General features: G+C 38.9%; 1 protein-coding gene and 1 non-coding gene across 3 annotated transcripts in view; both read left to right on the plus strand.

The window, feature by feature from the left end:
• Positions 1-25,660, plus strand: part of LOC107512925 (schwannomin-interacting protein 1) — a 774,922-nt gene that overhangs the window by 411,283 nt on the left and 337,979 nt on the right. The gene's annotated exons all lie outside the window — the stretch shown is intronic.
• On the plus strand, positions 11,879-11,985 carry LOC118602305. Its single transcript, XR_004950655.1, has one exon. It is a non-coding gene; the product is annotated as a U6 spliceosomal RNA (small nuclear RNA).

Here is a 25,660-nt window from a genome sequence, read left to right on the forward strand (position 1 = left end):
GTTCATCATTATTGCCAGATACATCTAGCAAATGCTTTGTTATGCTAAGTAAGTTATAAACCAGAAATACGTGGCACCTGCACCTTGAAATCTAGCTAACCTTATACTAGTGGATTAATTTGTATTGTTCTTTTTGTAATCTCATATAGGAATTTGTTCTTTAAAAAGCCTACAGCTCAGTGAGTTTTCATGACCTGAACACACCTGTGTAACAACACCCAGATCCAGAAACAGAACTTCGTGAGAAGCCCAGGAACACCCCCTGTGACCCTGTCCAATCACTACCCATCCCCCAGGGGTAATCACTGTCTTGACTAGGAACAGTGTGGATTTGTTCTTCCTGCTTTTTTGTTCTTCATAAAAGTAGAATCGTATAGTACATATTCCTTGGTGTTGACTTCTTTCAGTTTTTTTAATATTGGTAATACACATTTTTCCTTTGGATTTAGTTATAGATCATTCATTCTCATTGCCGTATAGAGGCTCACTGTGTGAATATTATCACAATTTTTTTATCATATCAACTCTTGATGGGAATTCGAAAAGTTTCCAGTATAAGGCTAGTGCAAATAATACTGCCATGAACATTCTAGTGCGTGGACATTTGGCGGAAATATGTAGGCATTTCTGTTAGATATATACCTAAGAGTGGAATTTCAGGTTCTAATTCTCTTCTATAAGTGAACCGTTTACTCTCCGAAAAGGAAAATGTACATATGCATCGAGGAGAAAAGAAAATGTGATGGCAGTAGAATCCAGTGATAGCCATAAACTCTTGATGATTGAATAAGAGAACTGTGAAGCAGCTTCCATCAGGCCCTCACCTCTGGTGCTGTGACAAATCCAGTTACATGTCCTCAACACCTTTCCTATCTCTTCCATAGAGGGGCGGAGTGAGGTATAAATATTCCCATCACCACACACATATACACACAGAAAAAAAATCCAGAGAATTTTAGTCTCCAAAACCAAAGCATCTAAGTAATAAATTAGACCATTGTTTCTCATTCCAAAATATTATCCTATTTGTATCTGCCAAGGAGGGCAGGGAACCTTAATTAAAATTCACACTTGCATATCACCCTCCATCTGCAAAGTACTTCATAGACATTAACTAATTAATCCTCTACCTCTCTCCTCCTGCTCTCCCACCCTTCCTCCCCACGATGAAGCAGGTGGCATCTCCATATTATGTCACTCATTTGCAAAAAGATAAACACAAGAACAGGTTATGCCATTTCCTTGATGAGGTCCAGGAGTGTAAAATAAATACTTTGCTGCCTGGGGCCTTCGTGAAATAAAATTACCACATACTTTAAGCCTAGAGATCTAAATTGCATATAAATAAAGCCTCTGAAGAATTTTTGTCACATATGACAGGAAAGATGGATTTATTGTTGAGTTTGTTTACTAAACTGTCACAGTGGTGGCTCATGAATATCAATGATGCAATAGCTCCTGGGAAAGCTGTGCGAGAACCCTGAGAAGGAAAAATCAGTAAATGTTTCCAAACATGGGACCAAGAAAGACTATTAAGGTGTTTACTGGGGATTTTTTTTCCCAGTCCGAAGAGAAAATTTTCTTAATCAGTTAAAAAATAGAGCATGGGTGAAATAACACTTAAATTTGTAAATATATTTTAAAAAAAAAAGTTACCTGTTTCTTCACATGTTTGTGATTAGAAATAAGCATTTTATTATTATTTTTTCATCTTTTTAAAAAATAACAATATTCCATGTAAGTTCTAGTTGTCTATATCCAGATGTTAACCACTAACAGTTTGTTATTATTTTCTAAGGGAAAAAAGCGTAGGTTTGTGAAAATTTTCTGTCATTTTATATTTGTGATATATAAAAATAGAGAAATCTACTTTAATTTTAGATACAACCTACATTTGTAAAATCAGGAGCCAAGAAAGTAATCAGAACTAGTGATTACGCCAGACAAAAAAGAAATCTTCCCGAGGCTACATTCTGCTCTGGTTCTGTGCATGCAGCTTGTTCTGGTTTCCCCAGATTTTGTGCATATCGAGGACACTATGGGCTCCTTAGGGCATTGAATAGAAAAAAAAAAAATAAGTAGGGGAAATAAATGGTTATTAGGCTTGATTAGTTTGTTCAAAAAGAAATTAAGATGCTTAATAATTGATTTTTTTTTCCTATTCATTTAAGCACTGCTAGGGTGAAAGCCCCATATCAGAAACTACCAAAAAAGGATAAAACAAAATTGCCCTCAGGGCATTTCTGTTGTGGCAGGGATAAATCAAGTAGACATGTGTCTAAATTATGAGATAGACCAAGGGAATAGTCTTCTGCAGTAGACTGAATTGCACAGAAAGTCCCCACCCTTGTGCCCCTACAATACACAGAAATGTCCCAAAATACTAACATATTAAACAAAAATACAGCAACCAAAGTTATATTAAGATTCCAGAAATGAAGAGAGGGGACTCAAAGCTGGAATGATAAGTGGGAGTTGAAGCTACAGTCGCAAAGAGGGTCGTCTACCTTAGGGCCAGGACTTTTAAGACTAATTTGAGCTACTGCTAAAGGAGATATGAGAGGCCCAGTAGTAGTGAAATGCGCAGAGCAGACAAGGCTCAGCTGTGAGTGCGCCATGCGCAGGGGCACAGCAGCTCTGGAAAGAGGGGCCGTTGTCCAGTTTGGGCTGCCAGCAAAGGTCATGGATGATGAAGTCTGAGAGGCAGTTAGGTTTGACAGTTAGGAAGTCTTTAGTGATGCTTGGGAGAGTGGTTTCAGTGTGTGGCATGAGGCAGGATACACTTGAAAAGGGTGTGGGGCTGTGAAGGAGTAGAGGTAACTGAGGTGGAGTAGGTGGAGAAGGTGGGGAAATAGGCAGAAAAATGAAGGGGAAGCCAGACCACTGAAGAGTTTCATTTGTTGGTGGTAGTTTTGTTTTTTGTTTTGCATAAAAGAGATCTTTATACATTTGTAGGGAAGAAGTCATAGAGAGAGAAAGAGGCATTGATATACAAATGGCAGTAGCAGATACAGAAAATTGCACTTGAAATAGTGGAGGAGTTGACATTGGGCATTACTAGTTGCTGATGAGAAGTCTGCTGTCAGTTCGATGTCTTTCCTTTGTAGGCCACGTACTTTTCATTTTTCTGGCAGTATGCTAATTCTTTGTTTTTGTATAATAAACTATTCTAAAAGGTAGTAGCTTAAAGCAATAAACATTTGCTATCTCACACAGTTTCTATGGTCAGGTGTCTGGGAGTAGCTTAGCTTAGTGGTTCTGTCTCAGGGTCTTCGTGAGGTAGCAGTCACTGTGTTGGCTGGGACTGAAGGCTTGCTTGGGGCCGAAGGACCCCCTCCAAGGTGGCTCACTTCAACACCAGGTAAGTTAGTGCTGGCCGTAGGCAGGAAGTTGGGGAACTCCATGTGGACCTCTTCAGAGGGCTACTTAGGTGCCCTTACAACATGGCAGCTGTGCCCCAGAGCAGGTGATTTGGATGGGGTGGGGAAGAGGGGGTGAGAGAGGACAAAACAGAAGAACAAAAAGATGATCACAAATCTTGTAATGACCTAGACTTGGGGGTCACACACTTTCACGTTTACCACATGCTGTTGATTAGAAGTGAGTCCCTATGTAGAGTCCATGTTCAAGAGAAAGGAATGGCCCTCTACCTTTGAGGAGAGAAGTATAAAAAAAAATTATGGACATCTTTTTAAACTACCACTGTTAGCATGGATACAGTTAAGAAGTTTGGAGACTCTCGCATTGGAGATGATTGATATGCTTAATGATCAGTGATTCATTAGGTGTGAAATACTAAGGTACGTACATACGATGTCATGTTATTCTGTGATACATGCCTAAAAAAGTCTATGGAATTCTGAGCGTTTTATCACTAAATTGTATCCGCTGTGGTGTCTAATATAGTACAGTGCTTACATTAATAACGGAATGGATGACAGGGTGGTGGGGAGTGGTGCATCCATGGCTCCATTTCTTACTCCATTTCCTTGCAGATCTCTTCAGTGAGTGAGTGCTCTTTTTTCTTTTTCTTTTTCTTTTTCTTTTCTTTTTTTGGTATTATATCACACAAGAAACAATACTGAGTCACAGAGTTTCTGTCCAGCTAGTCAGAGCAGGGCAGCCCTGTATGAGTAGAAATAGCCAGATTTGAGGTGATGCTTCTAACACAGACACATTAAAAAGAGAAGAATTTGCCCCCAGTTTTGTTTCCATTTTCCTTCAGCGAGCTTGGAAGGAAGGAGGAATTAATGAGGCCCATTGTGTATGCGCGGGCAAGCACAGTTTGTGTGGAGCCAAGGCTAGCAGAAGCTGAAAAAGCATATCTGGCACAGCGAAGTAATTAGACTTTACATTTCTCAAATTTTGTGTGAGGAAAAAATGTCTTTAGTGGAAAGTGTCTTTAGAGTCATTCCACGGACTGACTCTCTCAGCCCAACCCCCGGCTTGGTCCTTTGTTGACCACATTTAAAATAAAGGTGAACATCACTGTAGTCATCATTTAGGTTGTTTGTATGCTCCGTAAAAAAAAAAAAAAAAAAAAAAGAGAGAGAGAGAAATGACTATTGAGGAAAAACGTGGCTGGAACTTTGTTCTTGGCTAGAATTAAAATTTGGCAAAATGTATGTCTAGATCAAAAGCAGGAACCAGGACAGTAATGAAATCATCTATTTCCATTCTTCTCAAATTACTGGAAATACACAGAAAACAGGGAGCACATCTTCGACATAATGGCTGATACCTGGCCTCTGGAGCCAGGCAGCCTGGATTCAGTTCAGGCTCTGCCATTCACTGTCTGTACAAAGGAACTTCGCATTTCTGTCTGTTTCCCAGTTGGTAAAATGGGGAAAATAGCAGTACCTACTTCATTGGGCTGTTTTGAAGAAGAAATAAATAAATTTATGTAAGTCGCAAAAAGCAGTTATTTTTATGAGGATTATTAATCATTACCTTGTGTTGTGCCCAGAGTAGGTGTTGAATAAATATGTGCTATTTGAACGAACACCAAGACTGAAAATTAGAGCAGGATCTCTGAGGATAGGCTACTCCTTCATCCCTAGCCTGCTCCCCATTTCAGCACTAGTTACTCTACTCCCCATGCTCTGGTGATAGCTGTGGTACTCTGTTATAGTACTCCTCGCACTGGGTCACAGTTGTCGTCCATATCGTCTCTCCCAGTTGAATTGCCAGCGTATTAAGGGCACAGTGTGTGTCTTATTTATCTCTTTATCATCAGTGTCTGTCTTAGTGCCTGGCATTTAACAGGGGTACATAATGAGTATTTGTGAAAAGAGCAATCGATTAATTAAAATTAACTCTAAATGTTTATTAAGCACCTGCTATGTGCCAGCCACTGTGCTAAGTACGGGAATACGGCAGTGAATTAGAGCAGCCGGTGTCCTTGCTCTGATGGAGTTCACGATCTAGCAAAGCTACTTCCAGATTCCTAGATGCTTCCAAGACCCTGAAAAAAAGGAAAGGAAGGCAGGGCATAATGTTTGCTGATTCCTGCTCCACATTAGTTAGCATGCATTAGACCGCAGGTATCAGGAAACCCAGCTAACAGTGACTTAAACCTTAAGGACATGTGCTGTTCAAGCAATAAAAAGTCTGGAATTAGATGGTTCCGAAATGGCTCATTGGTTTCCTGAGGTCAGGGTGATAGGTAAGTGTATCAGTAATTCTGTAGGCCTTCTCTTCAAAGTAGCAAGATGGATACCAAAGCTGCAAGCACCGTAACTTCACATCATAATCTCCAAGGACGGGAAGCATGAGGGGTTTCCATGTGCCTCTCTTCTTTTAACAGGGAGAGAATGTCTTTTCCCAACCTTCTCCAATAGATATTCCTTTATATATTATTATCCAAGATAGGGGTCTTGTAGTATCCTTACTTCAAAGGAAGCTGGGGAATTGAGTTTCTGGTTTGCAGTTTCTGCGAGGAGAAATAGCAGAGGAAAAGGAGGTAGGTAATGGCATTTCGGTGGTCAACCAACAGTATAGGCTCCTCTCTAATCGCCCCTGCTCTCTTCCTTTCCCTTGACCTTGAGCACAAGAAAGTGTGAACAGGCATTGTTTGTACTCTGTGCTCCAACTCCATCCTGTCCTCCACCTGTGAAATGAGAAGATAGAGTGAATGGTCCTTAAGGATTCATCCAGGTTTACTTTTCCAGAATCAGTTAATCCATGATCATGGACATCAAGGCTTGATCACAACTAGCTTGCACTTCTGTATGTAATTTTATGTGCCAGGTACCATGTGTGTTCTGCCGCAGTAAGATAGAATATTTGGAGTCACAAGGTCTGGGTTCTACTCATAGCCTTAGATTTTTAGAAAGTCACCTATCTTTTCCATGCTTCAAAGTTCTCATCATTTAAATAGAGATAATTACTCCAAGCAAGTTCCTTTGAGGATTAAATGAGATATTCAGTATAATTTGCATTTTACTTATTTAAAATCTATTAAGTTTCAGGGAGGGTTTGAGGTGAATGTTCTTTGTAAACTATTGTTATTATTACCTCTTTTAAAAAACAGCTTTATTGAAATATAATTGATATACAAAGAACTGTACATATTTAAGGTGTACAACTTGACACCCATGATACCAACACCACAAATCCAGCACACTCTGGAGTTTCCTTACGTTCATTTTTCCCTCTGTAAGAAAACTTAACATGAAACCTACCCTCTTAACAAATTTTGAAGTGTATGTTACTGTATTGTCAACTAGAGGCACCACGTTTTACAGCAGATCTCTAGAACTTATTTATCCAGCACAACAAAAACTTCCATTGAATAACAATTCCTCATTTCTGCCACAACCCCAGCCCTTGACAACTGCCAATCTGCTCTCTGTTTCTATGAATTCGACTATTTTAGATACTAGGGAAGTGGAATTATGTAGTATTTGTCCTTATGTGATTGCCTTATTTCATTCATCCATGTCCTTTGAGTCCATCCATGTTGTTGCAAATGGCAAGATTTACTTTTTAAAAAAATTCCATCATACATTTAAACCACATTTTCTTTATTCATTCATCTGAACCCCTGAAACTCAATAGCAAAAAAACAAATAATCTGGTTAAAAATTGGACAAAGAATTTGAATACACATTTCTCTAAGGAAGACATACAAATGGCCAACAGGTATATAAAAAGATGCTCAACGGGAAATGTAAATCAAACTGCAAGATATCACCTCATACCTATTAGGAAGGCTATTATGTAAAAAGAACAAAAAAAAAAGATAAGTGTCAGCAAGGTTGTGGAGAAAAGGGAACCCTTGTACACTATTGTTAAGAATGCAAATTGGTTCAGACACCATGGAAAACAGTATAAAGATTCCTCAAAAAATGAAAACTGTAACTACCATATGATCCAGCAATCCCACCTCTGGATACCCAAAAGAACTGAAATTGAGACCTTGAAGAGATATCTGCACTCCCATGTTCATTGCAGCACTATTCACAGTAGCCAAGATATGGAAATAAGCCAGTGTCTATCAACAGATGAATAGGTATTATTATTTCTTTACACAACTCTGCTATCAAAATAATGATATCAAAGAAACAGAACACTCAAAACAAGCCCCAAATACTTCCCCAGCACCTACAGTGACAGATGCTGGCTCTCCTGGGGAGATTTTGCCATCGGAATTGTCAGTTTTCTGACTATAGGTGCTAGCATGTGAGCTCTTGTTTTAATGTCCCCTTGTACTTCTGGGATCTTCAAGATGATTAAAATGCGACCTTAGAAAAGCAGATGAAGAACTTTGCCTTAGGCACCTCACAATTTCAAGGTTCATTCACAACAGAAGGTACATTATTTCAGACATTATGCATGTAAATGTAGTCTTGATCTTGCTAAATATTTGAAACATGCTAATAAGAAGGCTGTGTTTATGTTCAGTTATGCTCATGGAAATGCCACACTTTGGGTGATGTCATCTCCCCAGACTGAATGTGTTCTGCGCCTCACACTAAAATAGGTGTGAGTTTCTCTTGTACCAGGATCAAATCTTTGGAGATATTTGAGGAGAGGTGGGAGTGTAATAGTTTCCTAAAATCTAATTCAGTTTCTTTAAGAGCCAAGCTTATTGAATCATATCACCCAGCAGGAGATACAGACAGCTAGGCCAAAGAGAAGAAGAGCAGATTAGTCCTGTTTGCATGATAAGAACCTCCTAAGAATGTGTCTTACCTGATGGGATCTGACAGCCCAGCCTGAAAGCTTCAGCGGCAATGTGATAGAGAAGCAAAAGCTGCTAAAAATGCTCCACAGGTGAGGTCACCTAAAGTAACCCTGCAATATTATAAGCAATTTAATCAGCACCGGTATCCAAATAGGAGTACTAGAATTTTCCTCACATCCATGCACATTACTGCATGGAGTTTCTCTAACCTCTTTCAATCCTTTAAAAGAGAAACCGCTTGGGAAATAGTAGTGCAGGCTTTGCGGTCATACAGACCTGGGGTTGGATCCCTTCGGCACCTCCTCACTGAGTGATACTTACTTCTTTGTACAGTTTTCTCATCTGTAATGAGAAGAATACCTGCTTTCCCAGTTTACCTTGAGGATTAAGGGAAATAATCCCTCGAACGGATCTAGCAGAGAATCTGCTGTCAATAACAGCTCTTGTCCTTTCACCAGGACTGGAAGAGCTTTGAACCCTTTCTTGGCTGTGTTCACTTTCCAGATATTAATGGCTTAAGTAATTAATTTGGGGAAAATCTAATGAACACTCCAGTTATTTTATTGGGCCTTAAACTAGGAGGATAGACTCTATTTCAGCCACATGATAGAAGGTAAAGAATGATTGGGACCCAAGGTTACCAGAGAGGTATTTGCAAAAGGAATTGAATATTGAGAAGGCAAGTGGCACATTCATTATGTGAGCAGTAAGGGCTTATGTGCCAGGTACAATGGAATGAGTTTTTTGTGGCCTGGTTGTCAGTTTACCTCCTGGTCAATGCACAGGAGGATGTGTGCCAGGAGTATGTCCTTCATGGGACCATCCATTTCTAGGGTAATTATCTGTCTTGCAGGAAATTCTAAGGAGCTATCATGTAAAATGAGCCATGATGAGCATGACCAACTCCTGTCAGTTCTTAGCCTTGAATTATATATACCCAATTACTGTTGATTTATTAGTAATAGAAATACTGTTCATTCTTTCTGTTCTTATCTCTTGCATCCCTCTGGTAGGTTCATACTGTAATTTATGAGACCTCCTATTGTCTTATAAACAAAATCTAAGCTACTTTATATATGAGGTCTTCCCTTACCAGGCCCTTGCTCTTCTCTTGAGCCACCATCATTGATACCCCAGATAGTTGACAGCTGCCAGTCACGCCAACTATTTGAAGGGCCTTAAGGATGCTGTGTTATCGCCCATCTGCATCTCTTTGAATATGTCCTACCTTTATTTAGCCAGAGTTGACCTTTCCTGCTTTGTCTATCTGGCTAAATCCTCTTGCTGTTATCCTCAAATATGTAAAGGTCCCTCCTCTTGGATTCTTTCTCCTTCTTTATTGACATGTCATCCTAGCTTATGGCTGCCTCAGGATTTATTCTATGAATTATAGATTTTCATTTCACCCTAGACTCCAAGGTCCTTAGTGTCAAGAACTGTTCAATTCCCTCTCTCTACTCTTTAGTTTGGTTCCTGGCCTATGGCAGCTTGTTAGTAAATGTGAAAGGAAGAAAGGAAAGAATGAAGAAGGAACACCGATCTGCATTTGTCTTTCAAAAGCCTACATTCTGCTAAGGGAATCTAAAGTCATTCTCTTACCCATCTTTAGCTAAAAGGCAATAAGCCTGAATTTTTGCTCAAAGAAAGCCCTCTAGTAGAGAATATTTTGGATATCAAAGTTGATTTTATGAGTCAAGGTTTATGTTTAAAGATGAGACCAAGTTTCTGATATTGGACTCATGGAATCTTTGAGAAATAAAGATATTAGGGAGAAGTAATAGAGCATAGGCATTACGAACACCAGTCATGGAGCCAGACTGCCTCGGTTCAAATCCCAGTTCTGCCACTTACAAGCTTTATGAACTTGGGCCAGTTGCTTAATAGCTCAGTTTCTTCAGCTATAAAATAGAGATAACCGGAGGAGGGAAAGCAATTAAGGGAATCGTTTTCGTAAACTATATAAATGTCCAATCAATGTACTGTATACTTGAAACTAATAAAATAAAATAAAATAAAAATACACTTCATAGATGTTGTGAGGATCAAATGATTTGATGTATGTAAAGTGCTTAGAAAAGAGCCCGGCACATGGTAAGTACTATTAAATGTTCTCAATCACAATTGTCTAGACCAGAATTTTCCTAAATATTTAGCTTCAGTCTTTTTGTTTCACACAATCTTACAAAACATGTACAAGCGTGGCAGCTTCGCTGAGATGGGAGTGGAGGGCTAGGGTGAAGCCCAGAGCTCCTCCCTTCCTCAGAACTTTGGAGCTACAATAGCCCAGTGAAGAAGCTCTGATCACATCCCTAAGCTCCTCATTTTCCAGAAGGAAGATTGACACCCAGCCTTGGCCTGTATTGCCCAAGGTTCCACAGGAGCACTCCTCCCACTGGGCAGCAGGGACCCTCCGGTCACTTGGTCATTATCTCAGAAGGATTCTCCCTCCATCTTGCGGCCCACAAAGGACTCAGAATTAGGACAGCAGGCGCTGGGACCCCCTTCTCCTCCTGCAGTCATTCTGAGTAGCTCTTCAAAAATTATATTCAATGATATGACTGCATCTCATTGTATTTTACCCAATGAAAGTGTGTGTTTCTGCAGAATCCATCTTGGAGTCAGAAGAATGAAGGTATGATTTTACTGTGCAATATGCCTTGCCCTTTTTGGTAAAATTAGAACTGGAATTCAGTCTTTCTTTTGTCAAATATCTTAAGAATTTTCCCACCTTAATTCATCACTAAGCATATTTTTTCTCTCCTGATTTGCTATTATTTGAGTACCATGTTGCCCCAGATAGCTATCACCATAGTGTATACATCTACACTGTGTAATTAAATCAAAGATTTTATCTTATTATATAAATAGACTCAAGTGTAAACCAACCCAGCCTTTCCTGTAGTCACAATTGCTCACTTGGTTGACTCAGCAGAAATGCCCTGAGCAGGTTAACATCCTCATTCAACTTAAAAGCTCCTATGCTAGTAACTAAAGTCCACTTAGTTAATTATATAAAATAATATATCTTCATTTCCTAGAGCGTAGCCCTCTGACTGAGCAGTACATTGTGGAGCTGTGTAGAATATTTTCTCAAGAGACAAGAGAGTTATCTTTGTATGCCTGAGTCCAGAGAACCATAATCACCATGGTTGTAGGGCAGAGGCACTTCTAGCTTTCTTGTTACATCTGAGATTGCATGGGCTGGTCACAGAAAACCAGTCTTGCCCATTAGTTTGCTTTGTTAGACTCTAACCAAAAGAGAAGCCTTGAAACAGCACATGTGTACACACACACATACACACACTTATAATTCCTCGCGATATGTGCTTCTCATTACCCTTAAGTGACTTTACTTGTTTCATTTGTACATCGTTGTTTTTATCAGGGTACTAGAGAAAACTTGAATTTGTTCAGTTATTCTTTCAACACACATTGATTGAGTGCCTAGTAGTGGTGACTGTTGTCTCCAGGCTGTATTTTACCTTCACAACCATCCTCTAAAGTCAGCACTATTATCCCCATTTTATAGATGAATCAACTTGGAAAGCTCAAGTAACTTGCACAAAGCCAAGCAGCTAGTTACAGCAGAATTGGTGCTTGAGCCCAGGTGAGACACCACATCATCATGCTGAACTACCACATGACATGCCTAAACCCAATAGGACTTAGGGTGATAAAGAGTAAAAATATGCACTCTCTTAGGCAGCACATGGACTAAAGTTGGAACAATACAGAGAAGATTAGCATAGCCCCTGCGTAAGGATAACATGCAGATTCGTGAAGTGTTCCATATTTTTAGAGCCAGAGGAGAGACAGCACAATTAGGGATTGTTCCATTACAGGAGAGCGGGGTCCTCTCCTGGCACCTTGTCCAGGTTCTCGATGTCTCAAACAAAGAATTGAGCAAGACACCGAAATATAGTAGAAAAGAGAAGTTTTATTGGAAAGAAAAGTACACTTCCAGACGCGGAAGCAGACTTGAGCAAGAGAAACGTGGCTCAAAGGCCTGGTAACAAAGACTTTGGGGTTTTTATCCCTTTTTGCTGTGGATGGTTACTTTGAGTGGGCTTCCTTGATTAACAGCTATGATAAAGAGGACTCAGTGATTCATCATTTTGCTTTTTGCGCATGTTTGTTCCCAGAATTCAGTCTGTTATAATGATATTAATGAACTTGCGGGCATATGCATCATATTATAACGATGACATAATGAGGCTCAGGCAAGCTGAAGGTCGTTGGGGTCTTCATTGTGCAGATGCAAGTGACTGGCTTAAACTGGTACCTAATTCTCTGCCTACTGGTTTGAGTTAAAAAGAAAAAATGCCTTCTGGCTTGCTTAATTGTGGGTAGACTAGGGCAGACCCCTTCTAAGATAGGATGACCTCATTGTCTTTGCAGACAGACCCGAAATCCCCCAAGTAACTTTCCTACCTAACTCTTTTCTAAAAGCCATGAACCCCCTTACTGGTATGGATGTTGAGGGACAGGAGGTCTCTTCTTTCGTATCTGCTTCCTGCTGAGAATGGCCGAGAATGGCCGTAGTCTCTGCCTACAGGGGTTTCACGGAGCTCTTTCCCTTTCTGTCTCAGTCAGGGTGGGGTCTTGGGTTTCCTGCTGAAGTGCCACCTCAGTCCCTAGACAAGGAAAAGAAGATTTGAATTGATTATTTAAAAACAGGCGTGGTTAATATATTTCTTAAAGAGCAAAAAGACCTTTGGCCTAAAGTTCCCTCCCCCTCAGACTCTAAGGGCCCTGCCCCGCTTAACACCATTTCTGTTTAACAATGGCTGATGACCCTTATCAATAGCCAGAGGATCTGAGTCACCAGCTTCAGGCAATTATCATGATTTGAGGAAGAGGGCCTTTTTTCCAAAGAAAGGAGGGAAGAAAACTTAACTAGATTTACTAAAAAGATTAACTCTGCAAGAGATATCCCATTTCATTTTCTGCTAAAAGATTAAGAATTTTACAAGTGATGTCCCATCTCAGTTCTATGAACTATATAAATGTCTAATGTACTATATACATGAAACTAGTAATAATAATATAAATAATACTAAGTTACGAACTATGCCTTCAGGAACCTCATACATACCAACACAGAAATCTAATAAAGAGTGATAAGTGCTATGTGGAATAAACAATAAACCATAGGGCCCTAGGGGAGGGAGGGATGGAGTCTGCCTGGAGGGAAAGGAGCAGATGTAAAGATGGGGGAAAGCCCCACAGAGAAAGGCCTTTGATCTTAGCCTTGGACTGTAAGCAAGACTCTTCAATGGGGCCAAGGGTGTCCACTAAGAAATTGCATGAACAATTGTGTGGCTCTGTGCTATGTCCAGGGAGTGGTGATTTGGCAGGTGTGGCCAAAGTGCAGAGTGGAAATGGGAGAATAGGCAAGATCTGAGATTATGGATCTTTACCTTGAAGGCAGTGAGGAGCTGTGTTAGACAGGGTTCCTTGCTTATAAGCAAAGGAAACGGATTCTATGTTAAGCTAAAGTACACTCACAGGAAGTACACTGGAGGTTTATAAAGTTCACAGGGTGGCTGGGGATTCCACTTTGGGGACTAAGAGGATTACCTGGAGAATAGCAGTTCCAAAGGGCCAGGAAAGAGAAATATCATCAGTGATCACCCAGCAGAAAGAGTCTGGTCAGCATACACCTTCGACCATGTTTCTGTACACCACTGCATGTCGAAGATCCAGAGTCCAGAAAGATAAAATCCAGAGGCCCTTTTCAGGTTTGCACACACAAGGGAAGAGTAATTGCCCACAAAGAAAAATGAGGGGCTCTGCTGGGAGGGGAAAGTGTACGTGGGGTAGATTTAAAAAAAAAAAAAATCATCTTTATAGAAACTCAGTGGTTTCAGAGCAGAGTAGCGAGATCTATGGGCTGGGTGCCCCATGACAACATGGAGGATGTTTTAGAGAAATTTGGGGAGGGCCAGGGGTCTGACTAAGAGGCTGCTGTGTTAGTCCAGGTGATGCGCCTGCAGAGTGAGTGTGGGGATGGAGACAAGAAGACAAACTCACAAGGTAATAGGAACAGCACTCCAGTGCCACGGTTACCTATTATATCTCTCACGTGGGCAGTGTTACTTTCATTTGATGAGAATATTATTGATCTAATGAAGGATTATCCCAAGGCTTATGATTTTATAAATGAGAAAATAACACACACTCCAGGGAGACTTAGCTGTTACATTAACAATTAATAGGAAAATCTGACAAAGCCAAGGCTTGGAAATCATGCTTATCATGAATAATATAGAGCTGGGAGAGTTGGTCTGAGCCCAAATATATTCAGAGTAATTTTCCATAAACCTGCCACCTCCAGTTTGAAAATATTTCATGTGTGAGACGGCGATTTTCTCTGACAGGCTAGGATAGTAAGAAGAGGAAGTTGGGAAAGTAAATTGCTCTTTTTGTAATGGTAAAAATGTCATTACTGTGAAGAACATTTGTCTTTCTGATCAGGTATTAGATCTTGAGCTGAGATTCTGGTTTTGTAATACTCAGCATTATAAGCAAGCATGTTTGTGAACTCCTAAATATATGATAACTGGTTTTATTTTATTATCCAAACAGTGATAGATGTATTTTTTCCAGTTATTCAGTGCAGCCAATTACTTTTCCCAACACTGAAAACAACAGTAATTTCAAGGTGAAGTTACTCTGGCCCCAGCCCCAGCTGGCTCTGCTGGCTCCTATGAACTTATTCTACCAGGCCTGCTGTGTTTTTTGTATCCTCTGGACAAGTCTTGCCTTGTAGGATCTGCTGGAGGTAATGAGATGAGTTTCTGTGCCAGTCAATCAGGTTCACTGTGTTCCAAATTCTAATCTCAGATCTGATTACCAGAGATTATAGGAAGAGGATAGAAATAGTCTTAGTTTGTGTCCCGCAACTGCAGACCCTGAGACAAAAATTTAGAAAACACTGGGAAGAGCTGGTAAAATGAGAATAGGAGGAAAGGAAAGACAATGAAAGGTATGTCAGTGTGTAGTGTAGCTGTGGACCAGAGGAGTTTAATTCCACCGAGGACCCTCAGCAAGACAGCTTGGGACACACTTCAGAATTGTCCTGCAGATGGGGGAGGAAGCCAAGGGTATTTATCCACTAACTCCTCACTTGTCGAAGTCATTCTTAGGATGCTAAATCTCTAGTACTTTAGGGCCTGCCCTTCACACCAACGCAGGTCAAGAATGTCCCTGCAGCCAGAAAATGCCCTTGAAAAGCCATTTGCTTGCACAAGAACCACCTACATGCAATCTCCAGGGTAGGCCCAGAGGATACAAACAGAAATACCAAATGAACTGGCAAAAATTAATTGCTGTACCTAAAAAAATCAAAACATGGCAGCTAGTGTCCTTAAGGACTTCTTATTATGTTAAATAAGGTAGAATGATACCTTCTTTGAGTGGTGCAGTCGGAGTAGATATTCAGCTATGGATCATATTTTAAAGCACTTAAAATTTAATAGAGGAGTTAGGATGTATTTACGAGGATGTCTAATACAAGAGACAAAGTGATGAGAAATCTAATAAGTCACATGCAAAAAGTGAGACATGGGAGGGACGATCTGTAGGTAGGAAGGGAAAGACTCAAGAATGACTTCTTGGAGAAGACTTGGCTTTAACATTCAAATGTGAGGAGAGTAGACGTTCTCTGCAGACAAAACAGAGTCCTCACAGACACAGGGAATTGAAAGTGAGGGACAAGGTTTCGGTCAATCTAACCTCACCTTGGAGGAGGGAAGGTAAACAGTTGGAGGAAGATTAGAAAGTTCTGCTGGGCCCAAAATTATGAAGTGTCTTAAATACCAAGCTCAAGACCTTTGCCCTTCCAACTGCTGAAACAGCACATTGGGGTGCCTGCAGCCCTTAGAGGTATGCTGCCACTTTTTTAAAATTAAAACAAATTTTATCTTTGCTGCACCACACACAATGCATACTGTTTTGAGGATATGTTTCAGGTAAGCTTAATGGGTTATGTGTCATAGCCTAGGCTGCATACAGCTTGCAAAGGACAAGTAGAAAGAGACAGCATAGAATGCCAAGGCGATATTTACTGCAGCATGATTGACTGTCACCTTGTGTGTATATAAACAAACACAGTCAGGGCAATGTGAAGATTGTAAATACCACCTCAAATGCAAAAAGCAACCGAGTAAATAGTTGCATGACTAGAAGTAATACACTCAATACTTTCAACTGGACACCAGCCTTTTTCTTAATTTTAATATTTACAAGTGTGCAAAGAAATCAAAAACTGTTGTTAATCATGTTAAGGCAATGGAGAACCATTCTAAGGTTTTTCAGAAGAGGGTGACATCTGACCTTGGCTCTCTTGCTAAGGCATAAGCAGTGATATGGGTTTTCCATAGTTCTCCATGGGTGAGGGATTTCCTGTTCATACAAATGTGTGTTAAGGCCATTCGTCATGCCATTCATGCATGTGGCAAAGAAGGAAACTGATTTGGATATTCTGGAACTAGAGACAAGACTCCCTTTAATATAAGTAGAGAAGAAAGAATCTAGATTCTCACGTCAACATTTAACAATACTCATGTGAAAATTATGTACTTCTACTGTACAAAAAAGCCCTTTAAGTACTGGCTCAGAAAGACAGTACTCTTTGACCTTGATAGATTACTCATCTTGGTCTCAGTTTTGCTCATCTGTGAAAATGGAGCTAATAAGAGCTGCCTCACAGAGTAGTTGTGATGACTGAATGATGCAGTTTATTAAAATTCTTGGTAGAAGCTTAATAAATGAGAAGTTGTTGATAATTTACCACTAGGTGCCCTCAGGAGCAGATCTTGAAAGCCACTGAAGAAAAATCTCCTAGGAATTCTAGGTGAACCCAGACTATCCCTTCAGTAAGCTGTAATCTTGTATGTAATGAAAGTTCCCAGCACACTAGAGTTTATATCTATTAACTTTGGGTGTGGTTCTTATGGAAAATAGGATGGATGGATGGATGGATGGATGGATGGATGGAGATAGATAGATAGATAGATAGATAGATAGATAGATAGATAGAAAGAAGATAGGTGGATCGATCTATTGATCGATCTATTTGTAATTAGCACCACATGAGAATGAAATTTATGAGAATCAATATATTGTGCAGTGCTTCATTTTCATCTTCTAGAGTGCAGAATGTTCTCTCACATACTCCTTTGTTTAATCATTTATTCTGCAGCCATTTTTGAGCATATACTATAAATGCTAGGTATGAAGGAAACACATAGAAGTATAAAATTTCTTTAAATATTTTACAGTCTATATGTAAAAACAAATTATATATATGCATGTATATATATATTACATATATGCCATTGCTTATAAAATATACATATAAATTATGTCAAACTGTTGAGTAATGCTACCAAGACAGTATAGATTAAGAACAAACATGAATTGTGTGATAAGAAATATTTACTTGTTTAGAAGTGGAAATGATCCATCTGGGTTGAAATGGCTAAGTAAATTTTATGGAGGACATAGAGCTTAACTTGGCCTTGAAGAATGATGAGACATCATCATTTAGGGGGAAACAGAAGGCTGGCTGCCGGTATGAATAAAAGGGACAGTGAGAAAGTCAAGACAGAGAAGAGGGTCGTACTAGGGATTAATGGAAAATAAGGTTGCAAAAGTAGCAGGATTCAGCCTGCAGAAGGATTTCAATGCCAGACCAAGTAATCTGGCCTGTGGTTTAAGATCATAAACCAAAATGCCTTCAGGAGCCAGTAAAAGTTTAAGGTGGCTAAGGGTAAGAAACAGGGAGTGGTGGAGAGACTGTTGGAGATCTGAAGAGTACAAAAGCCTTCAGATTCAGAAATATTTAAAACATTAGACCATTCTCTGGGCTACCCATTGCCATGCCACTTGATTGGCAGACATTACCAATCAAACAAATCACTCTTCTTGCTAAGCCTAGATTAGCCCTCAGAATTCTTCTTAACATGATTAAGTCATGGGCATTAGTTCCATGTTGATTCTTTTCTAGTCTCAATATGACCATAACAAGTTCACATTAAACATATTGGCAAAAATATATTAACATATGAGTGAGAGGGGTTATATATAGCATATAAATTTGTATTTTTTTGATTCCCTCTTCCTCTAACCCACAAATGCTCATGTTTGAACTTTTTTCTTTTGTATTTATTTTCAAATATGTGTTAATTCTGCACCACTAGGGCATTGGGGCTACCCTTCCCTTAAGGAAATCAAGGTTTCATGGTGTTCTGTGGATCAAGGAGTATAGGGATCCAGGCAGAGGTAGACAAAGAAATAGGGTTATTTAGGGAATTGAAAACCTAGTGTGTGGCTTTGTTGATGACTAGCACGAGTAACTTAACCTCTGAGTTTCAGTTTTCTCAGCTCCCAGTGAAGGTAATCATCTCTTTCTTGACCACCTGATGATGTTACTGTGTCCGATGTTCATGAGTGGTGTAAGGATCTGGACAACTAAAAGCCTTTTAACATTATTTTTCTGTCCATTCCTCTTACAGTTCGATCAAAAGGGGATGTGAGGCAAGAGGTGGGGAAGTAGAGTAGGGTGGATATCGATGTCTAATAAGAATGTTGTGCTGATTAAGTTGTATAATTTTAAGATTTATCATCGATAATGCTATTTTAAAGGGGGTCCAGGAAACTAGGAAAGCTTTTTTTGTAGGGAACCATGTTTGGTGATAATAAGCACAAAGAACAGATGTAAAACAAAAAAACAGAACCATTTTGCAGATTGAGTGTGTCATCCTATGCAACAATGAAAATTTCTCCTTTCCAGCCTCTACCATCCTAACAGATCCTATATACTCATGAACTCGTGGGCTCCTTGCAGTAGCATTATGAGGTTGGCTAAGAGGTATGATTATCCTCACTGAGAGCTGAGATAACTAACATTCAGAGAGGGGAAGTTACTGAGTCCTGGTCAGCAGTAGAACCAGGAATTAAATCTGGATTTTCCTACTCCCTGTATAACTCTGTCAATTTTCATATCTATTTCTATCTAAAAATATTGTTCAACTCAGTTTCTAAAAGGATAATGGGAAAGAAAAAGAAATCAAAACATGGCCATTGCTCCCTGTGTCTTTAGCTAGGGGTCTGAGATTGCACTCCCAGATTTCTACTGTCCTTTGCTTACATAATCATGTCCCGCCATAAGCATTTGTGTAGAGGTGGCCTTACCTGCAGCTAACCTGATGCCCTTCTGCTTTGCCCAAATGCTAGATTTACACTTAAATCAATATTTAATCTAATGTACCTCTCTTGACTTCATTTGTAAAATGGTGTGTAGATCTTGGATAAGAACACAAGCCTGTGAGCTGAATCAAAACCATTTGTAAGACAATAAGCTCTAAAAGGAAACATGGCGATGCATACAGAAGAGGAGAGGTTTCCTTGGCAGGAACCAATGTATTTCCTTACCCTCCCCCATTTTTATTAGAGATCTGGAAAAGGGAGTCAATAGTGATTTAATTGTGCCCTGTTGCAAATGAAGCTCAGGATTCCAATAGGCCCAAAGACATTAGCAATAATGAAGAAAAATACCCTAATCACATGAGTAGGAATTCTTTTCAGTCATATATCATACCTCACAGGATATTTTCATTATTTGAAGGAAAAAAGTCCCCAAGTATGTCATTTTTCAGCATCATAAAATAAGAAATAAGCACGTAAGGGAATGTAAATTGGTATAGCCACTATGGAAAATAGTACGGAGGTTTTTCAAAAAATTTAAAGCAGACATACCTTTTGATCCAGGAATTGCATTTCTGAGTATTTATCCAAAGAAAACCAAAACAATATTTTGTAAATATCTGTGCATTCCTGTGTTCATGGCAGCACTATTCAAAATAGCCAAAACATGGAAGCAACCAAAATGCCCATCAACAGACGATTGGATAAAGAAGTTATGCTTCATATAAATAATGGAATATTACTCAGCATGAAATCTTACCATTTACTATGACATGGGTGGACCTAGAGTTATTATGCTGAGCAAAATAAGCCAGACAGACAAAGACAATTTCAATATGATTTCCCTTACATGCAGAACCTCAGGAACAAAAAGAATAATCTAATTGAAAACAGACTCACAAATATAGAGGACCATCTGGTGATGGCTAGAGGGGAGGGAATTGGCGGACTGAGAGAATGGGGTGAAGGGTTAAAGAAGTACAAATTAGTAGTTGATAGATGGTCATGGGGTTGGGGAGCACTGCATAGGGAATGCAGTCAGCATTAATGTAATGGCTAAGTGGAGAGCCAGAGGAGAGAAAGCAATTAGGGAGATCATTTTATAAACTATATAAATGTCTAACCAATGTACTGTACACTTTAAACTAATAAAATAAAATTTTAAAAATAAATATTAATTAAAAAAAAGAAATAAACACATGTAAATTAAATGTAAATGCAAATATTTTATTTATTATGTAGAACCTGAAATCTGTGGGTGCCTTTCAGAGTGCCCCTGATTCAAATGATTTTTCCAATACCGTTTAGATTGTTCATTTCAAACTAGAAATGGAATTCCCAGCCTGATCTTTCAGAAACACGTTGAATTTCAGTTTCCTAGTCTGTGAAATAAATTGTTGTCTGTGGAATGAAGATGGCGAGTTAAGTGAGCTTGAAGCATGAAGGAAGAATGAAAGGACAAAGAAAGGAAGAAAAAAGGAAAGAGAAAGAAAGGGAAGGGAAGAGAAGGGAAGGAGGGAGGAGAGGGGGCAGGTGAAGAGGGAAGAGTATATATATCTATACCTATAGATATCTGTAGGTATAGATATATATCTGTACCTAGTGATGAGAAGGAATCAAAGTCTCCTAAAGTAAGCTTTTGCATCTTTCTTATCGATGAGATTAGACCCATTTTCAGTTAACAGATTTCAAGGTTTCAAGTTTAGTGAATTGGTCTATTTAATTTAAAAGTGTTTTCACCCTCCCTATGCTAAAATATTGTCCGACATTTAGTTATGTTCTACATGACCATACTTTTGATTGACAGTGAGATCACAGTAAGGAATTTATACCATAAATTTACAATTAAATGACTGTATGAAGCATATGAAATGAGTAGCACTTTATTAGTGAATTCTGTTGCCTGCATCTAAACATCAACAAAGTTCCTCTAACTCCAGGATGCCTTTGGAATCACTTGTTACGTTGCTAGGAAACTTTAGATACATGCTTCTAAATGCCCCACTCATAACTAGCATTTTAATGTTACTCATGGTAACTAGGACTTTTGGAAATAAAGTCAGATTTGGGACAAGGAGCATGTTTTGATGACCCATCTATTACAAAGCATGAGCTTTGTGTTTCTGTGGTGGGAAAATGCCCTCTCACAATGTCCTTCAGCCTGTCTCCCCAAACCTCCTCAAGTAGATATATAACCAAAGCAGAAGCATGGTGCTTGATATGCAAATATAACTTCGAGCCAACTGCCCAACTCTCCTTCAATCCAGTGGCCTCCCCTAAACCCATCCTATATCAAAATTTTGGAGACTTTACTAGAACAAAATAATTACATTTGAAAATGTATAAAATTTCTAACTTTGTACAGTTAGTACTCTTACAACATCTATGAGACTTTAAACTACTTCTATTAATTCATCGTAATGAACAGATTTTGCTATAAACATACAATTAGGAATGCCACTCTCTATCCAGAGGGCAAAAGTTATAGTACACATGGGTGGTCATTTGTAAATAAGTGCTTTACACACCCCTCTTAACCCTGATGAAAGTTGACTGATTATATTAATGGGTAAGAGAGTGTTAGACAAAGCCACTGTGGTCAAAATATCAGGGAGAGCAGATGGATTAACCACATGAGAATCATAGCCATTCATCCCCTTAAAGAGCATACATTTCCGCTGTGAATGTGAGATGACAATATTTACTTTGTCATTTTAGGTTCAACAAAACAGCCAATTAGAAAGGTATAAACTATGCTTTAACTGACCTTCAGTATAAATTAGATTATATTACTTATATACCTGTCCCTCAATTTACATGGTATTTTTTTATGCAAGTTTTTTATACGTGGTAAAAAGTCCATTTATGTGGACTTTTTATACTCAGTTTCCATTTACACAGTCTCATTTTACACAGTTTTGTTTTTCATTTCCATTATTGATGATTACTTTTTCTAAGCAATAGCTTAACTCAGTAACATTCAAAGAATTAATACTTACTAACACACAATTATTAATGATCTTCCCATTCACTGGTTAGCAAATGTAAAAGCATGGGTGACTACTGATGTTTTTCAGGATTGGTTTTACAAATGCTTTGCTGTGGAAGCTGAGAATTAACTAAAGGAAAAATGCCTTTCTTTTAAAATACTTTTACTTTTAGGTAATGCACCTGGTCATCTACACAGTTTAGAACATCCAAATATAAAAGTTGTATATTTGCCAACCGTTAGATCAAGGCATTGTTTCCACCTTTAGAATTGATTATATTAAATGGAGTTTTAATGATACTTTTAATAAACTTGATGATAGTGAATCACTTACAGTTACGGAAGCCTGGAATAAATAACTCAACAATTTTAAGTTGTGTCAAGAATATTGCCTTAGCTTTGAGTGATTTAAGCCATCAACTTTAAATGCTTGATGCAGTATGGCCGGAAGTGGTTGTACCAGGGAATATCGTTCTAACAGCTGAAGAGGGATTAACTAGCATTATTAATTTATTAAATAAATTTTAAAAAGAACACTTTGACCATTTGAATGTAGATGATATTATTGGTTGATCATGAATTAACTGATAATGAACTAATACACTTACTATCCGAGCCTATCCTGCTGATGAATGCAGATGGCAGTGACCTTCAACCAATTTCATTCACTGCAGAAAATATTTACAAAGCTCTTTAATGGCCACAAAACTGGAAACTGCAATTCTAGATATTTCTCGAAATATCCAATGAGCCTGAAAATTTTGAAAAAATATTTTTAACTGTTACAGTGAATATCAAAGAATTTGTGAAAACTTTGCAAAAGATGGGGTTGGAAAAAGATCATCTAAAAACATAAACATAAATAATGAAACTGAAGTGGTATTTCCAAATATTTCAAGTGATGAAGATAGTGACTTTTTGCTAATTAAAAAGAGTTTGATTGCTTTAGATTACGATACAGACTCTGACAGCGAATAAAATTTGTTTTGGTTTTTCTGAATTTTCATTAGCTCTTTTTGGTGAAAATATGTGAAATAAAAATTTTTATGACTTATATTGGCCTATTTTTTTAGCATTTTTTTTTTTGTTCTGGTGGACTCTTTTTATGCAGTTTTCTTCCATTAAAAAAAAAAAAGACATGTGGAACAGATAATCCATGGAAATTGAGGGACACTGTATTCAGCTATAAAGATTAAATCAATATTTCCTTTAAAATTCAAATCCAAGAATTTTTAGTTGACATTTGAATTCATTCACAACTGTTCAAGCACTTAGTCAACACATGTTTATTGACTGAGTAATCTGGTTCTATGGAAGATGCAAAGATCAAAAAGACTGTCGGCCCTTTGGGATTTTATAATCTAGAAGGGAAAATAAGATGCACACAGAGACCCATGATATAAGGCAGACATAAGAAAATGCTGTGAGAGCTAAGAAAAGGGTTTGACCAGAGTCTGTCAAGAGCTGGAGATCAGAGAAGGCTTGAGGATCCGGTAGAAACTGAAAAGAGAATTGGACTTTGGCCCCCAATAAATTTACTTCTTGCCCTTTCCAGAAAGGGGAATCTTAGATTTTCCAATCTTACTGTGAAGATGATTACACAAAGACATGCTCAAGAAAGTTAATCACATTGGCCAAGTGGTCTGTGTTGTGTGCGATTATTTCATCTAAATGCCTTAACCAACTTCATTTAGCCATGGCAGTAAAGCTAAAACAATAAATGTTGAAACATCTCTTAACAACAGATTTGCTCCATTGCCAATGAAAGAGAGAATATAAAAATGCAAAAAGAAAGGGAGTAAAATATTAGATGACTGAAATTAATTTACTAGAATTTGGCTCAAGGTTCTTAGAAAACCGAACAGTTCTCTAACTTTGTAAACCTTGCTGCATGGAGCTGGCTTCTGAATCGAATTGGGAACAGAAATTACAACTGAGTCCCATTGGTGTAGGATCTACCAGTAAGTAGCTGCTTTTTCTTAATTGTGTGTTGCTCATTCCAATTAGGAACTCCCAACCAGCACTACTTGCAGGCCCCAGGACAACCTTAAGCGGAGACAGCATGGGGCCAAGAAAGGAGCACTCAACTGGTCCTGGAGTCAGGGCTCTGCTTTTCAAGCAGCTGCATGACCCTGGGCAAGTAACATCTTACCTCTGAGGCTCAGTTTTCTTATATGCACAATGTCATGCCTTATATCACAGGGTTGTTGTGAGTTTCCAGTGAGACAAACCATAGAGCGATGCTATCTATACACTGTACAGTTCTGCCTAAATATCAGTGTTAACACCATCACCATTGGCAGTTGGCTACTGCTGTAAGCAAGAAGCCGTCCTTACTGAGGCAAAGGTCTTTTATTTTTTCGTAAAGGTTATTCTTATTGCTGCTGATTATTAGCTGTGTGACCTCAAAGAAGCCATTAGACCTTTTAGAACCTCATTTTTTCTTACCTACAAAGTGGGCATTGTAATTATGCCTGTCCTGCCTATCTTAAAGGTTCACTATAATAATCAAATGACATAAAAGGGTATGAAAGCAAATTGAAAACTTAAGTCATCCCATAAATATTCATTGTTTCACCCACACAGAGGCTACATTTCTAATCCAGATTTCTTGATTGAGTTCCTGATCCTTGCTCCTCAGGCCACCCCCTGTGGACATAGTTTGTCACCTGCTCTGAACTTTAAGCCTCTGCTCATCCTTCAAGCCTTTCTTGCTTCTGGTTCTAGCCTACTGAGTGCTAATAGAGCTTGTGCCCCTATTCTGGGGTGTCCCGCTATACAGCACATTGTTTCAGAAACCCTCCTTCAGAACTGGTCCACTTCTACCCCACTACCCTGAGCCTGAGCTCGGTCAGGCCACAGTATTGTCAGGTCTTAACAGTTTCAGGCCTTTGTGCCCTGGGCCTATAACTCTCTGTGGCCTAGACGTTCAAAATTTCTGTTTTCATCTTGCTTCATGCCCAGAATGTTCATAGAAGGCAGTGATTCTCAACATTGTCTATGCATTGGAACCATGTGGGAAACCTGAAAAAATAATAATGCTTGGGCCCCATCTTCAAGGATTCTGATGTAATAGGTTTGGAGTATAGCTTGGGCATCAGGATTTTTCAAAGCCACCCCTGTGATTCTAATACATAGCCAAGGTTGAGAACCACTGACTTAAAGGGTTGTTCCCAGACAAGTTGTAACCTGGGGTAGGAGTGAGGGCTGGTAACAATCCACCGTTCACCAGCATTGGGTATAGAGGCCAAAATCTACAACAAAGGTGAGTC

The sequence above is a fragment of the Rousettus aegyptiacus genome, unplaced genomic scaffold (assembly GCF_014176215.1).
Source record: "Rousettus aegyptiacus isolate mRouAeg1 unplaced genomic scaffold, mRouAeg1.p scaffold_m13_p_4, whole genome shotgun sequence".
NCBI lineage: Eukaryota > Metazoa > Chordata > Mammalia > Chiroptera > Pteropodidae > Rousettus > Rousettus aegyptiacus.